At 46.0% G+C, this 15,509-nt stretch overlaps 1 long non-coding RNA gene across 1 annotated transcript in view; it reads left to right on the plus strand.

Annotated features, from left to right (window-relative positions):
* LOC147112594 (uncharacterized) overlaps nt 1-15,509 on the plus strand; it is a 36,692-nt gene that overhangs the window by 984 nt on the left and 20,199 nt on the right. The gene's annotated exons all lie outside the window — the stretch shown is intronic.

Here is a 15,509-nt window from a genome sequence, read left to right on the forward strand (position 1 = left end):
GTGCGATTATAATTAGAGGAGTGCAGATATCTTGGGGGGGGTTGTGGGGCTGAAGAAGATTAGAGAGATAGGAAGGGGCGAGGCCATGGAGGGATTTGAAAACAAAGATGAGAATTTTGAAATTGAGCCGCTGCTTAACCGGGAGCCAATGTAGGTGATGGACAAACGGGACTTGGTGCAAGTTAGGACACGGGTAGCCGAGTTTTGGATGACCTCAAGTTTACGTAGGGGGGAATGTGGGAAGCCAGCCAGGAGTGCGTTGGAATAGTCAACAACTGAGCATCTACAGCCCTCTGGGGTAGAGAATTCCAAAAATTCACAACCCTTTGAGTGAAGAAATTTCTTCTCATCGCAGTCCTAAATGACCTACCCTTATTCTGTGACTGTGACCCCATGTTTAGATTCCCCAGCCAGGGGAAACATTTTCCCAGCATTAACCCTATCAACCAGTTCAGATATCTCAAGGTTAAAATGATTTACCCCTGTCTTTCACATAACTCATTTACTAAAGTTTCAGTAAATTTAATTTGTTAATTTGAGATAACAATTTATGTGTATATCCATTATATATATAAAAATGCTGAGTGGGTTGCAACATTGCATTCAAAATGCATTGAAAGCTCCTATATCAAGATCCATATACAGTACTGTGTGCCAAAATCTATGGAGGAGTCAACCTTTACCTCCAGTACCTGTTATGCCTGTAGGTGGCGATGTGATAAGGGCTTTTCAAAGTTAACTGAGATAATGGCCCAGAAATTCGGGTCTCCACGGGTGAGTACGCATGGGGTACTCACCCGTAAGCCCAATGGAAGTGCCGGTTTCGTGCATTCGCGGGAAACCGGCACTTCCTCCCCTGAAAGAAGGGGTTCAGAGGTGGAACGCGTGCGCGGGAGAGGCAGCGCGTGCGTATCAATCTTACTTTTTTTTGCAGGTTTTCCCGGGAGGGTAAGTCTCCAGGAGTTACACTTTTTTAAAAAGCAGGCGCAAGGCCTGCTTTTTACAAGGTAAGTGGTGAATTAATTAAAATTAAAACATTTTTTCTACAGGTTTATTATTTTTAAATACTTTAAAGAAAGGTAAGTTTATTTTTAGCCCCGTTAGAAAATGTAATTAATTTTTTCAAAAATTTAAATTATTATTTAAAATAGTTATTTCATGTAATTTATAGTTTATTTTAAAAATGTGATTTTAAAAAAATGTATTTGAAGTTTTAGTGATGTTTTGGGGCTTACAGTATTTATTAGTTTGACAGTTCTTCCTGTCAAACTTATGAATGAAGCATTCCCTGCTACCATTGGCTCTCCATGGCCCACGTGATCCCAGGGGACGCATCGAACTAACTGCACCCCTGGGATACGCAAGCACTGCACGCCGGCAGTTGGAGGAGGCCCAGGATCAGAATCCCACGCGGGCCCACACCTCGACGGCCGGCGCGGTAGGTAAGTGCAGGTCGGGGGCTTGCACCTGCGGGAAGCCCCCGACCCGAATTTCTGGGCCTGCTAAAACAATAGCAGTTATATAGTATTCTGAGAGGTATAAAGTTTTTTTTTTAAATTGGTCGAATATGTGTGCAGGTCTAGTTTCTGGCCATGTTGGTGTAGGTAAGTAAAGGAGGTACAGGAATCCCGCCCCAACCGCGGTTTTGCCATATGCGGATTTCAAGTATACAAGGTTTCCTCTCTGCAATAAATTTTGCCAACCGCGGCAGTGAATTTTGCGTATACACGGTTTTTAATTTTCAAGTTTCACGGGTCGCACTTCCAAACACGAGACTCCATTCATCTGCGCCGCTCTTTTCAGCATAATTACTACCACTCGTGGTCTCGCTCCACTCGTGGAAATACTGTGTGTGTGTGAGAACGTCGTCTCATTGCTACCCATTTTGCCTTTAATTACAGTATTGTATTGTTCTGTTTAGCCCTTAATCATGGCCCCTAAGCGTAATCTCAGTGGTAAAGGTGAATCAATAGCGAAAAGAGCACACAAGCAGGTCCAGAAAGATATTCAGAAAAAAAATGAGTCAACCATCCATCGCAGAATTCTTTAAGAACCGCCCAGTTGATGACTCAGTTGCATCAACCAGCCACGATGTCGCTTCTCCGCATTCACCCCCCTCGATTGATGATCTGTTTTATTGTGTTATTTAAAATAAAGCAACTTACTTAGGCTCTGACGAGTGTAAATGCGGCCGCGTTTCCCCCTAACCCCATTTTTTCCATAAGGTCTTATATTTTCCAACCGCGGTTTTACCAACCATGGGGGTTTTCAGGGGTTTATCCCCCGCGGTTGGGGAGGGATTACTGTATTTTTACAAGTAAATCTAAAAGTTAAAAATATATATTCACTCCTGCACTTCACCCCTCTCCCACACAGCTGCCTTTCTTTCCCCACAATGTTTTTAGCTCCGCTCCTTCCCTCCCCCCACCCCCTCCGATGGGTTCACTGGGCCATGGTCATATTTAATTGGGACATTTTTAAATACTGCTTCTTGCTGCCCAATACGCTGAAGGTAAGCATGCAGGTGCAGCAGGCGGTTAAGAAGGCAAATGGTATGTTGGCCTTCGTAGCGAGAGAGTTCGAGTACAGGAACAAGGATGTCTTGCAGTTGTACAGGGCCTTGGTGAGACCACACCTTGAGTATTGTGTGCAGTTTTGGTCGCCTTATCTGAGGAAGGATGTTCTTGCCGTGGAAGGAGTTCAGCGAAGATTCACCAGGCTGATACCTGGGATGGCAGGAATGACGTATGAGGAGAGATTGGGTCAATTGGGCTTGTACTCGCTGGAGTTTAGAAGAATGAGAGGGGATCTCATTGAAACTTATAAAATTCTGACAGGACTGGACAGACTAGATGCAGGAAGGATGTTCCCGATGGTCGGGGAGTCCAGAACCAGGGGACACAGTCTAAGGATAAGGGGTAAGCCATTTAGGACTGAAATGAGGAGGAATTTCTTCACCCAGAGAGTGGTGAACCTGTGGAATTCTCTACCACAGAAGGCAGTAGAGGCCAATACATTAAATATATTCAAGAAGGAGTTGGATATATTTTTTAAGGCTAAAGAGATCAAGGGATATGGGGAGAAAGCAGGGACCGGGTACTGAATTTGGATGATCAGCCACAATCGCATTGAATGGCAGAGCAGGCTCGAGGGGCTGAATGGCCTACTCCTGCTCCTATCTTCTATGTTTCTATATCATTTATTCGCCAGTCTTGCACCCGTTTGTTGGCCTCCCTACCTCACTAGTCTTGCAGCTCGTTTTCAGGGCCCATTCTGGGCTGCTGTCAGTGCCTATTCTCAGGGCTCATCCTGGGAGGTAACACAATTGAGCGTGTGGGAGGCGAGCTGCCTCATAGGGGAGGGGGCCAGATGGAGGCGTTGGCGGCCAGGTGAACAAGCGGGGTAGGCTGCAGGAAAAGGCGGATTCGGGTGAGGTACTTGGCAGCGATTTCTGCAATGCAGAAAGTGAGCCATGAAATAAATTCAGCCTGTTGGGTGGGGTGGATGACTGGATGGTAGCCTAGGAGAGCTGTCAAGAAAGAAACTGCATTTTGTTGTGCTTTTCATGACCTCAGGATGTCTCAAAGCGTTTTACAACCAAGTACTTTAGATTTGAAGTGTAGTCAATGTTGTAATGTAAGAAACGAGTCAGCCAACTTTGCACACAGCAAGGTCCCATAAACAGCATTGAAAGAATGGTCAGACAATCTGTTTTAATAACGTTGGGCAAGGGATAACTATATTGGTCAGGACACTGGGGAAAACTCTCGTGCTCTTCTTCGAATAGTGCCAAGGGATCTTTTATATCCACCATTTCCTGCAAGCCAGACTTCAGTGTTTCTCAATCCAACCAGTTCAGGCTCCATCTCCCAATAACTGGCTCATATATGCTTGTTACAGTAGCTCTCAGACAGTCTCAGCCTTTTCCTCTCTGGCTTCAATACCCAATTCTGAACTGGTACATACTGGTGCTATCTAGTTCCATGATTTTGTGTTTTCAAAAGGTAATGTATACAGACTCAGTAAAGAAATGTCCATTATTTATGTAGCAGCTGACTATTCAATCATGAGGTCCATTATAACCAAGCCAGATTGTGTCCTTACCCACAATCCATATACGCACACTCCCAGCAAGAGTCATTGGGTAGCAATCAGGAGAAGAATTCTTGATTGAGTTTTCCACTCTCCACTGAAAGGGCCCGAGGTCAATTGTACCACCACTGAGATCAGCCATCTCAGCACTGACTGCAAATTAAATTTGGAATTTTCTAAGTCTGTTCTGGCACAGCTAATCATTGGATAAACTTGCTAAACCACCGGCAGAGCTAGTATAATATTTTTAATATAACATTGATATCTTCTGCACATATCAAGAACATTTCAAATTCCATGGTTGAGTACGCCACAAAAAGGTCCTACCCAGAGACTGTACTTCCTCTTTAAGGAAAACCCTTACTGGTGAAATAACTCCTGAGTATAGACAGAATGGGGCAGGGATTTAAGCACATAATCTAGGCTGGCACTACAGTGCAGTACAGATGGAGTACTGCATTGTTGGAAGTGCCATCTTTCAGATGAGATGTTAAACCAAGGTCCCATTTGGCCCTGTCTACCTGTTCTGGTGGATGTAGCAGATCCCATTATTACTTGAATGTGATCAGGGAATTCTCCTGGTGTCCAAGCCAACATTCTTTCCTCTACCAAAAACAGTTAACTGATCATTTATCTCATTGCTGTTCATGGGACCTTAATACATACAAGATAGCTGCTTTGTTTACCCACATAAGTGACTGCACTTAAGCAAGTAATGCCGTGGCTCTGAACTGCTTTGGGATGTCGTGAGGATGTGACAAGATGATATATAAATGCAAGTTCATTTTTTTCCTCTTCTACTTGTTAGCTCCTACTTCTTCGTGAGTATTGGAGACTGCAAAACTAGTACTTCTGATTGTATGTGTAAATTTTTCCCTGCGGTCATACAGAATACATTTATCACTTATGTGCTCAGTGTGACTAATCTGCCACATATTTCAACACAGTTCTCATAACTAGCTTGAGGTACAAATATCCTCCCTTCCCCACCCCGGCTTTTTGGCAAGCAGATTGATGCTGTTTTGACAGGCTGTGAGTGTCACCATTATAAATTCTGGAAACACAAGGTGGCCATTTTGGAACTACATAGGAGCTCCAAAATCATAGAATGATACAGCACAGAAAGAGGCCATTCGGCCCATCGTGCCTGTGTCGGCTCTTTGAAAGAGCTGTTCAAATAGGCACACTCCACTGCTCTTTCCCCGTAGCCCTGTAATTTTTTTTCCCTTCAAATATTTATCCAATTCCCTTTTGAAAGTTCTTATTGAATCTGCTTCCAGCACCCTTTCAGGCAGTGCATTACAGATCACAACAACTCGCTGTGTAAAAAAATGTTTCCTCATGTCGCCTCTGGCTCTTTTGCCAATCACCATAAATCTGTGTCTTCTGGTTACCGACACTTCTGCCACTGGAAACAGTTTCTCCTTATTTACTCTATCAAAACCATTCATGATTTTGAACACCTCTATCAAATCTTCTCTCATCCTTCTCTGCTCTAAGGAGAACAACCCCAGCTTCTCCAGTCTCTCCACATAACTGAAGTCCCTCATCCTTGGTACCATTGTAGTAAATCAGTTCTGCACCCTCTCAAGGCCTTGACATCCTATCTACAGTGTGGTGCCCAGAATTGAACACAGTGTTCCAGTTGAGGCAAACCAGTGTTTTATAAAGGTTTAGCATAACTTCCTTGCTTTTGTACTCTATGCCTCTGTTAAAAAAAATCAAGGATCCCATATGCTTTTTCAGCAGTCTTCTCAACTTGTCCTGCCACCTTCAAAGATTTGTCTACACACACCCCCAGGTCTCTCTCTTCCTGCACCCCCTTTAAAATTCTACCATTTAGTTCATGATGCCTCTCCTCATTCTTCCTACCAAAATGTATCACTTCACACTTCTCTGCTTTAAATTGCATCTGCCATGTGTCTGCCCATTTCACCAGTGTGTCTATGTCCTCCTGAAGTCTGTTACTATCCTCCTCATTGTTTATTACATTTCCGAGTTTCGTGTCATCCGCAAACTTTTAAATTATGCCCTGTATACCCAAGTCCAGATCATTAATATAGATCAAAAAGAGCAGGAGTCTTAATACCGACTCCTGGGGGACACCCTTGTATACCTCCCTCCAATCTGAAAAACAACCGTTCACCACTACTCTCTGCTTTCTGTCACTTAGCCAATTTTGTATCCACACTGCCACTATCCCATTAATCCTATGGGCTTTGATTTTCCTAAAAAGTCTATTATGTGGTACTTTGCAAATGCCTTTTGAAAGTCCATATACAGGAAACTCTTTTTTATCCGGCACCGACGGGACCGGCGCGTTGCCGGTTGATCAAAAAGTCCGGATTACAGAGAGGTATACTTACCAAGGTATGAGAGCCCCATACACGGCCACAGGTGCAGGAGCCCCGGTTACACGGCACTTGTGCAGGAGTCCCGGTTACACGGCCACAGATCCAGGACTCCCTGTTGCACGGCCACAGGTGCAAGAACCCCGGTTACACGGCCACAGATCCAGGAACCCCGGTTACACGGCCACTAATATATAGTAAAACTACCTGAACCTACTCCTGAATTTTGCCGGTTAAGAGAGATTTCTGGATATTTAGGTGCCGGTTAAAAGAGAGTTTCCTGTACATATTGTGGTGTATGTGCCTTTAAGAGCAATTATGGTGTATGTGCCTTTAAGAGCCCCAGGTGTGCGTAATGCCGGTAATTGCCACTTGGTCTATATAAGCCTGTGTATTGTGTATATTCTTTAGAAACCCCCCCCCCCAGACTTGCTTAGTAAATACCTATGAACCAACTCCTGTCTTCAGTGTCTTTATCTACACACGGACACTACAGTGGCGACGAAGTGGAAACGGACTTACCTGCAATTCGGCAGCACCTCAAGGACATCGATTCCTCCAGCGTCCAGAAGACTCAAGGAAGTAAGAGAAACTGTGGTTTCACCAGCTGGCCAAGCTGGTGACAGGTACTGCGCTAATCCTTCCTGGGCGTCAGGCTGGAGCTCCAGCGGCGGGCTCTACAGCTGAGACAGGCAGCGAAATCGGAGGCAAGCAATAACGGACTGGGAGGGTGCACTCGAGAGACGGCCGGCGCGGCAAGCAGGTCAGCGTTTAGACCTCCGTCGGGAACGAGTCTCCAACAGTGAATAAACGGAAACCACAGTAAAACAGCGTCGTTATCGGTAGCAGCGGCGGGAAAGCGCAGGAAGCGCCATATCGTTGCTACAGAGAGAGAAAAAAAAAAGAAAAAAAAGCGCGGGAATCACAGAAATCACAAAATCACAGAAACCCCACAGTGCAGATAGAGGCCATTTCGGCCCATCAAGCCTGCACCGACACATATCCCACCCGATCCCCATAACTCCTACACCAACACGTAACCCCATGTATTTAATCCCCTAACACTAAGGGTCAATTTATCATAGCCAATCAACCTATCCCGCACATCTTTGGACTGTGGGAGGAAACCGGAGCACCCGGAGAAAACCCACGCAAACACGGGGAGAATGTGCAAACTCCACACAGACAGTCACCCGAGGCCGGATTCGAACCCGGGTCCCTGGCGCTGTGAGGCAACAGTGCTAACCACTATGCCACCGTGCTGCCAGCGCCATATCTTTTCTGAAATGCCTAAATCTGGTAATATTGAGGCTTTTGATGGCGAAATAGAAGATTGGACCACATACGTGGAAAGAGTAGAGGTTTATTGCACTGCAAATGGAATAACAGATGAAAAAAAAGCTTCAGTACTTCTGAACTTAATGGGCGCGAAGACATACGGGCTGTTACGAAATTTAATCACTCCAGCCAAACCAAAGGACAAGACTTTTAAAGAAATTGTTGATACCCTGCAGGAGCATTTAAACCCAACACCGCTGCTGATAGCGGAACGATTCAAGTTCTTCAAGAGAAATCAACACAAGAATGAAGGTAACGCTGATTACCTAACCAAATTAAGAAAGCTATCAAAGTACTGCCAATTCGGAGCAGGACTATTGGATTATCTTCGAGACAAATTTGTTTGCGGTCTCTTAAGTGAAGGAACACAAAAAAGACTGCTTTCTGAAAAAGATTTAACATTGGACAAAGCTTTCAGTATGGCTGTATCATACGAAGCAGCAGCAAAAGGAGCTGCAGAGATACAACAAGAGACACAGGACTTCGGCACTCATAAAATGACACAGGAGTTCGGAAGATGTTATCGCTGCGGCAGATCCACCCATAACCAGAGGGACTGCTGGTTCAAGGGCAAAGCATGCAGGCAATGTGGTAAGATTGGACACATTGCACGGGTATGCCAATCTGGACAAAATAAATCCACTGACAGAAAACAAAAAAATCAATAAAGAAAAGTACAGGAAGGTACAAATGATGACGGACAATAGCTCCGAAGACCAGAATAGCGATAGCGACTCCGGAAACAAGAGACTAAGCTGTCTCAAATTACATAATGTACTTGCCAAAGAGGATTACCAAACCATTTGGGTTACCCTCACAATAGCAGGGTCCCCAGTTAAAATGGAGCTAGATACAGGATCAGCTCTAACCGTAATAAATCGACGAGATTACGAGAGGCTATTTTCGCATATACCTCTAAAAGACACATCCATTATCTTAAAAACATATACGGGGCAGAAAGTCTACCCCAAAGGAAAAATAAGGGTGCCTGTGGTATACAACGGCAAAGAAATACAAAAGTTGTATTTATACATTCTACAAGATGGTGGTCCACCGTTGTTGGGACGTGAATGGATAAGGAAGATACGTTTAGACTGGCACTCCATTCAGGCACTGACGGTGACCAGTAAGGAAAAAAACAATGATGACATCATACCTGAACGATTAAAAGACACCTTGGCCAACGTCAAAGAAGTGTTTCAAGAGAAACTAGGAACCTTGAAAGGCATCACCGCCTCAATAAAAGTGGAAGATACAGCAATTCCAAAAAAATTTAAGGCAAGACCGGTGCCATACGCAATACGTCCGGCAGTCGAGGCAGAGCTGAAGAATTTGGAAAAGGCAGGCGTATTATCCAAAATAGATTGGAGCGAATGGGCAACACCCATCGTTCCAGTCATGAAAAAAACATTGAAAAATAACTCTGAGGAACAGAAAAAAATTCGCATCTGTGGAGACTTCAAGGTGACTGTAAACCCGGTCCTTCACACGGTACAGTATCCTCTTCCGAGGATAGAAGATATTTTCGCCTCACTATCCGGAGGGAAACGTTTCACAAAAATTGACTTGGCACAGGCATATCTACAGATGGAGGTTGAGGAGACCTCTAAAAAGTATCTCACAATAAACACACACAAAGGCCTGTACCAGTACAATCAACTGGTTTTTGGAATAGCATCAGCTCCAGCTATCTGGCAAAGAGCTATGGAGCAAGTCCTGCAAGGGATTCCGGGGACTCAATGCTACCTAGACGACATCCTTATAACAGGAGAAAACGACAACGAGCACCTTGCCAATTTGGAGCAGGTGCTCACTAGGCTGAAAGAACGAGGCCTACGAGCAAATCGCCCCAAGTGCGAATTTTTCCAAAATCAGATATCATATTGTGGCCACATAATTAATAAGGAAGGGTTGCATAAGTCACCTGAAAAAATTGAAGCAGTTATAAAAGCCCCAGCACCTGAAAATGTTTCACAATTAAGGTCATTCCTGGGATTAATAAATTACTATCATAAATTTTTACCGAACTTATCAGCTATTCTACACCCTCTTAATGATCTTCTACAGACAGGGGTGATTTGGAAATGGAACGAAGACTGTAAACGTGCCTTCCATAAATGTAAAGACTTAATCACATCCGAGAAAATTTTGGCTCATTACAATCCATCACTGCCAATCAGACTGGCGTGCGATGCATCCCCTTACGGCATAGGAGCGGTATTGTCCCATAGATTCCCTGATGGCTCGGAACGGCCGATAGCTTTTGCGTCACGCTCATTGAACTCAGCTGAGCGTAACTATGCCCAGATAGACAGGGAAGCACTCAGCCTGGTATGGGGAGTGAAGAAATTCAACCATTACCTACACGGACAAAAATTTTACCTTGCTGACTGACCATCAACCCCTCATCTCCATATTCAACCCTAAAAAAGGTGTCCCCATTATGACGGCACAAAGACTACGGAGGTGGTCCCTTTTTCTAGGGGCACACCAATACAAGGGTCAAAACAGCATGGGAATGCTGACGGTTTATCACGCCTACCGTTGCCAACGATAGAAGAGGCACCTACAGTAGACCCAGTAGAGATATTCCACTCTACCATAGTGGAATGTCTACCGGTGACAAATTCTGCCATTGAAAGGGAGACAAGAAATGACCCTACTCTCTCACGGGTCTACGATTTAACAGTGAAGGGATGGCCAGCACATGGCGAACCACTGTTGCCAGCATTCTCGCAAAGAAAACAGCTGTCAGTGTGCCGAGGAACCTTGATGTGTGGATCCAGAGTGGTGATTCCACCCAAACTCCAGGATAAAGTGCTAAAGGAGCTTCACGAGGGGCATCTGGGTGGAGTGAAAATGAAGAACCTAGCTAGGGCGCTTGTATGGTGGCCAGGTATCGATGGAGACATCGAAGACATGACCAAGAGCTGCCTAGGATGCCAGAAGGTCCAAAATGCTCCGCCACAGGCCCCTCTACATCCATGGGAGTGGCCCTCATCTCCCTGGCAAAGGGTGCACATCGACTTTGCTGGTCCATTTATGGACTCAATGTTCTTAATCGCAGTTGATGCACACTCCAAGTGGCCGGAGGTAATAAAGATGTCCTCCACCACCACGGGAAAAACCATCACAGTATTAAGGACCATATTTGCCAGGAATGGGCTGCCGGAGCAGATATGTTCTGATAATGGACCGCAATTTGTGTCCGAAGAATTCAGAAAGTTCTTAAAGAACAATGGGGTAAAGCACTACACGTCCGCCCCATACCATCCCGCCACCAATGGATTGGCTGAAAGGTTTGTCCAGACCTTCAAGAAGGCCATCAAGGCCATGGGTAATGAAGACATAAAACTTCAGCACAAGGTGGATAACTTATTTGCATATAGGAATGCAACGCATATGGTTACTAACCAAACTCCCGCCATGATGTTCTACAATAGAAACCTAAGATGCCGGCTGGATTTGGTCAAGCCCAACATCCGAAGGGACGTGGAGAACCGGCAGTTTCAGGGCATGAATGAAAGGCCAACTAGGGCCTTCCAGATAGGCCAACCGGTTTTGGCCCGGGACTACCGTACCGAGAAATGGCAGCCTGGAACTATCTGCACACGATTAGGACCACTGATGTATACCGTGGACATCGGAGACAGCATAATAAGGCGCCATGCTGACCAAATCATCAAGTCATCCGAAAAGGGACAACCTACACCACCACGCTATACATCTAACGATGAAGTAGAGATACCCATATCTACCTCCGATCCGGTGATACTGGAGCCCGATGAACCCGACACTGGCCTTCAAGCCGAATCAGCCTTGCCAGAAGAACCTACTACACCACCAGAAACTACTACACCCCCGAGGCGTTATCCGGACCGAGTCAGGAAGCCTCCTGAGAGACTAACTTATAATTAATTAATACAGCAATGTATATTATTTTGCATATAACATGTAATTAATAATTACTTAAAATATGATGTACTAGTTAGCTAGAAGGGGAGGAATTGTGGTGTATGTGCCTTTAAGAGCAATTATGGTGTATGTGCCTTTAAGAGCCCCAGGTGTGCGTAATGCCGGTAATTGCCACTTGGTCTATATAAGCCTGTGTATTGTGTATATCCTTTAGAAACCCCCCCCCCCCCCCCCCCCCCCCCCCCCCCCCCCCCCCCCCCCCCCCCCCCCCCCAGACTTGCTTAGTAAATACCTATGAACCAACTCCTGTCTTCAGTGTCTTTATCTACACACGGACACTACACATATCAACTGCACTACCCTCATCAACCCTCTCCCTTACTTCAAATTATTCAATCAAATTTAACCTAGTTAAGTTTGCCTTTAACAAATCCATGCTGACTTTCATTTATTAGTTCATATTTTTCCAAGTGCCAATCAGACTTGTCTCAGATTATTGTCTCTCAAAGTTTCCCCAAAGGGGGGGGGGGTGGGGGACAGTCAGGTGTGACCTCAGTCATGGGGTTGGGAAGGGTCAGTTGTTTACCTCAGTCACGGGGGGGGGTGGTAAGGTGTGACCTCAGTCGCGGGGGGAGGGGTCAGGTGTTTACCTCAGTCACGGGGTTGGGAGGGGTCAGTTGTTTACCTCAGTCACGAGGTTGGGAGGGGTCAGTTGTTTACCTCAGTCACGAGGTTGGGAGGGGTCAGTTGTTTACCTCAGTCACGGGGTTGGGAGGGGTCAGTTGTTTACCTCAGTCACGGAGTTGGGAGGGGTCAGTTGTTTACCTCAGTCACGGGGTTGGGAGGGGTCATTTGTTTACCTCAGTCACGGAGTTGGGAGGGGTCAGTTGTTTACCTCAGTCACGGGGTTGGGAGGGGTCATTTGTTTACCTCAGTCACGGGGTTGGGAGGGGTCAGTTGTTTACCTCAGTCACGGGGTTGGGAGGGGTCAGTTGTTTACCTCAGTCACGGGTGGAGGGGTCATGCGTGACCTAAGTCATGGGGAGGGGGGGAGCGGGTCAGGTGTCTGAATGCGGCTCAATTGTGTGGTCACAGCCGCAGTAATTATATGCATATTTGTTTTGCATTTGTAGTAGATATGTGCTGTTGTGGCTGTGTATAATAAGACACAGACTGCAGGAGAAACGGTACAACAGGTGTTTACTGAATGAGGGTTACTCTAGAACTAAATGTACAGATCACTACTCAGGGTTTATATACAGGTGTGGTCACTGCCGGTACTACAGTATACAGGAGCTGTAAAAAGTTGTTCTCTCCCTTAAAGGTACATACATTACAATTCCTCCCCTTTTAGATTAACAGTACCATAACACTCATTTAACAATTAAATATCAAACTAATTACAATTAACACTTTTAACATGCAACATTAGCTGAAAATAGTCTATTTATAAATTCAGTCTTTGGGGAGGCTTCCTCATTCTTTCTGGATAATGCCTTTCCCGAGTGTCTCGCTCTTGGTGCGGAGGCGATTCTAGCACCCTGTCGTCAGTTGATTCATCAGCTTCCAATGCTATTGTTTCTGAGGTAAATGCGACCTGTACGTCGGGTTCCTCACCAGGTACGTATGGCCGAGACATGGGGTTGACTCGTTCCTGTGACTCTAGGATCTGGTCAGCATGGCGGATCACAATGTTCTCCCCAACATCCACTGTGTACATTAGTGGCCCCTGCCGTGTGCATATCGTTCCTGGTTGCCATTTCTCTGTTCAGTAGTCGCGTGCCAAGACTGGTTGCCCTACATTGAAGCTCCTTGTCGGCTTCTCATTGATGTGCTGGAATTGCTTACTCTCAACATCTCTTCGTACATTTGGTCTGAGCAAATCCAGATGAGATCTCAACCTTCGGTTAAAGAACATCATGGCCGGGGCCTGGTTGGTGACTGCATGTGTTGCATTTCTGTAGTCGCATTTCTGTAGGCTAACAGGAAATTGTCCACCTTATGCTGCAGTGGAATGTCGTCATCGCACATGGCCTTTACTGCTTTTTTAAAGGTTTGTACGAACCTCTCAGCCAATCCATTTGTGGCTGGATGATACGGGGCGGATGTGTAATGCCTTACCCCATTCCTTTTCATAAATCTTCGAAACTCTTCGGACACAAACTGTGGTCCGTTATCAGAGCAAATCTGCTCTGGCAAGCCGTTCCTGGCAAAAATGGTCCGTAGGACTGCAATAGTTTTCTCCGTGGTGGTGGAGGACATTTTGATCACCTCAGGCCATTTCGAGTGCGCATCCACGGCTATTAAAAACATTGAGTCCATGAATGGACCAGCAAAATCAATATGCACCCGTTGCCATGGAGATTAGGGCCACTCCCATGGGTGTAGAGGGGCATGTGATGGTGCATTTTGGTCCTTCTGGCATCCTGAGCAGCTCTTTGTCAGGTCCTCGATTTGCTGATCGATCCCCGGCCACCACACATAAGCCCTAGCAAGGCTTTTCATTTTCACCCCTCCCAGATGACCTTCGTGAAGCTCATTGAACACTCTCTCCCTTAACTTGGGTGGAATTACCACTCGGGATCCACACATCAGGGTCCCCTGGCATACTGACAGCTGTTCTCTTCTGGATGAGAATGCTGGCAACAGTGAGTCGCCATGTGCTGGCCATCCCTTCACCGTCAAATCATATACCCGAGACAGTGTCGGGTCATTTCGGGTCTCCTTCTCTATACCAGCGTTAGTTACTGGCAAGCATTCAATTATAGTCGAATGAAATATTTCGACAGGATCCACTGCTGGTGCTTCCTCCGCAGTAGGCAGTGGCAGGCGTGATAGCCCATCAGCGTTTCCATGCTGTTTCGTGCCCTTATACTCAATTTCATATTGGTGCGCCCCTAGAAAAAGGGACCATCTTTGTAGCCGTTGCGCAGTCATCACCGGAATGCCCTTCTTTGGATTAAAGATGGAGACAAGTGGTTGGTGGTCAGTCAGCAGGGTGAACTTCTGCCCGTGCAGATAGTGATTGAATTTTTTCACTCCCCACACTATGCTGAGGGCCTCCCTGTCAATCTGGGCGTAGTTACGCTCGGCTGAGGTTAGTGACCGAGACGCAAAGGCTACTGGCCTCTCCGAGCCGTCCGGGAATTTGTGCGACAGCACCGCTCCAATGCCATAGGGTGATGCATCACACGCCAACTGAATTGGTAGTGCTGGGTTGAAATGAGCCAACACCTCTTTTGATGTGATCAATGCTTTGCTCTTCTGGAAAGCTCGTTTACATTCGTCACTCCACTTCCATGGTACCCCCGTTTGCAGTAGGGTGTTCAGTGGGTGTAGTACTGTAGACAAATTCGGCAAGAACTTATGGTAGTAGTTCACCAGCCCGAGGAACGACCTCAGTTGTGACACATTTTCTGGTGCTGGAGCCTTGACTACCGCCTCAATCTTTTCAGGGGACTTATGTAACCCCTCTTTATCAATAACGTGGCCACAATACGAGATCTGCTTCTGGAAAAACTCGCATTTGTGGCGATTAGCCTGGAGCCCATATTCCTTCAATCTAGTGAGCACCTGCTCCAGGTTGGCGAGGTGATCACTGTCATTTTCGCCCGTGACCAGGATGTCGTCCAAATAACACTGGGTCCCTGGAATCCCTTGCAGGACTTGTTCCATTGCCCTTTGCCAAATAGCCGGAGCTGATGCTACCCCGAACACCAGCCAGTTGTATTGGTAGAGACCTTTATGAGTGTTGATCGTGAGGTACTGTTTCGAGGCTTCTTCTACCTCCATTTGCAGGTACGCCTGGGCCAG

Source organism: Somniosus microcephalus, chromosome 9, assembly GCF_052327205.1.
Source record: "Somniosus microcephalus isolate GS21.2 chromosome 9, FLI_Smic_1.0, whole genome shotgun sequence".
In the NCBI taxonomy this organism is placed as follows: domain Eukaryota; kingdom Metazoa; phylum Chordata; class Chondrichthyes; order Squaliformes; family Somniosidae; genus Somniosus; species Somniosus microcephalus.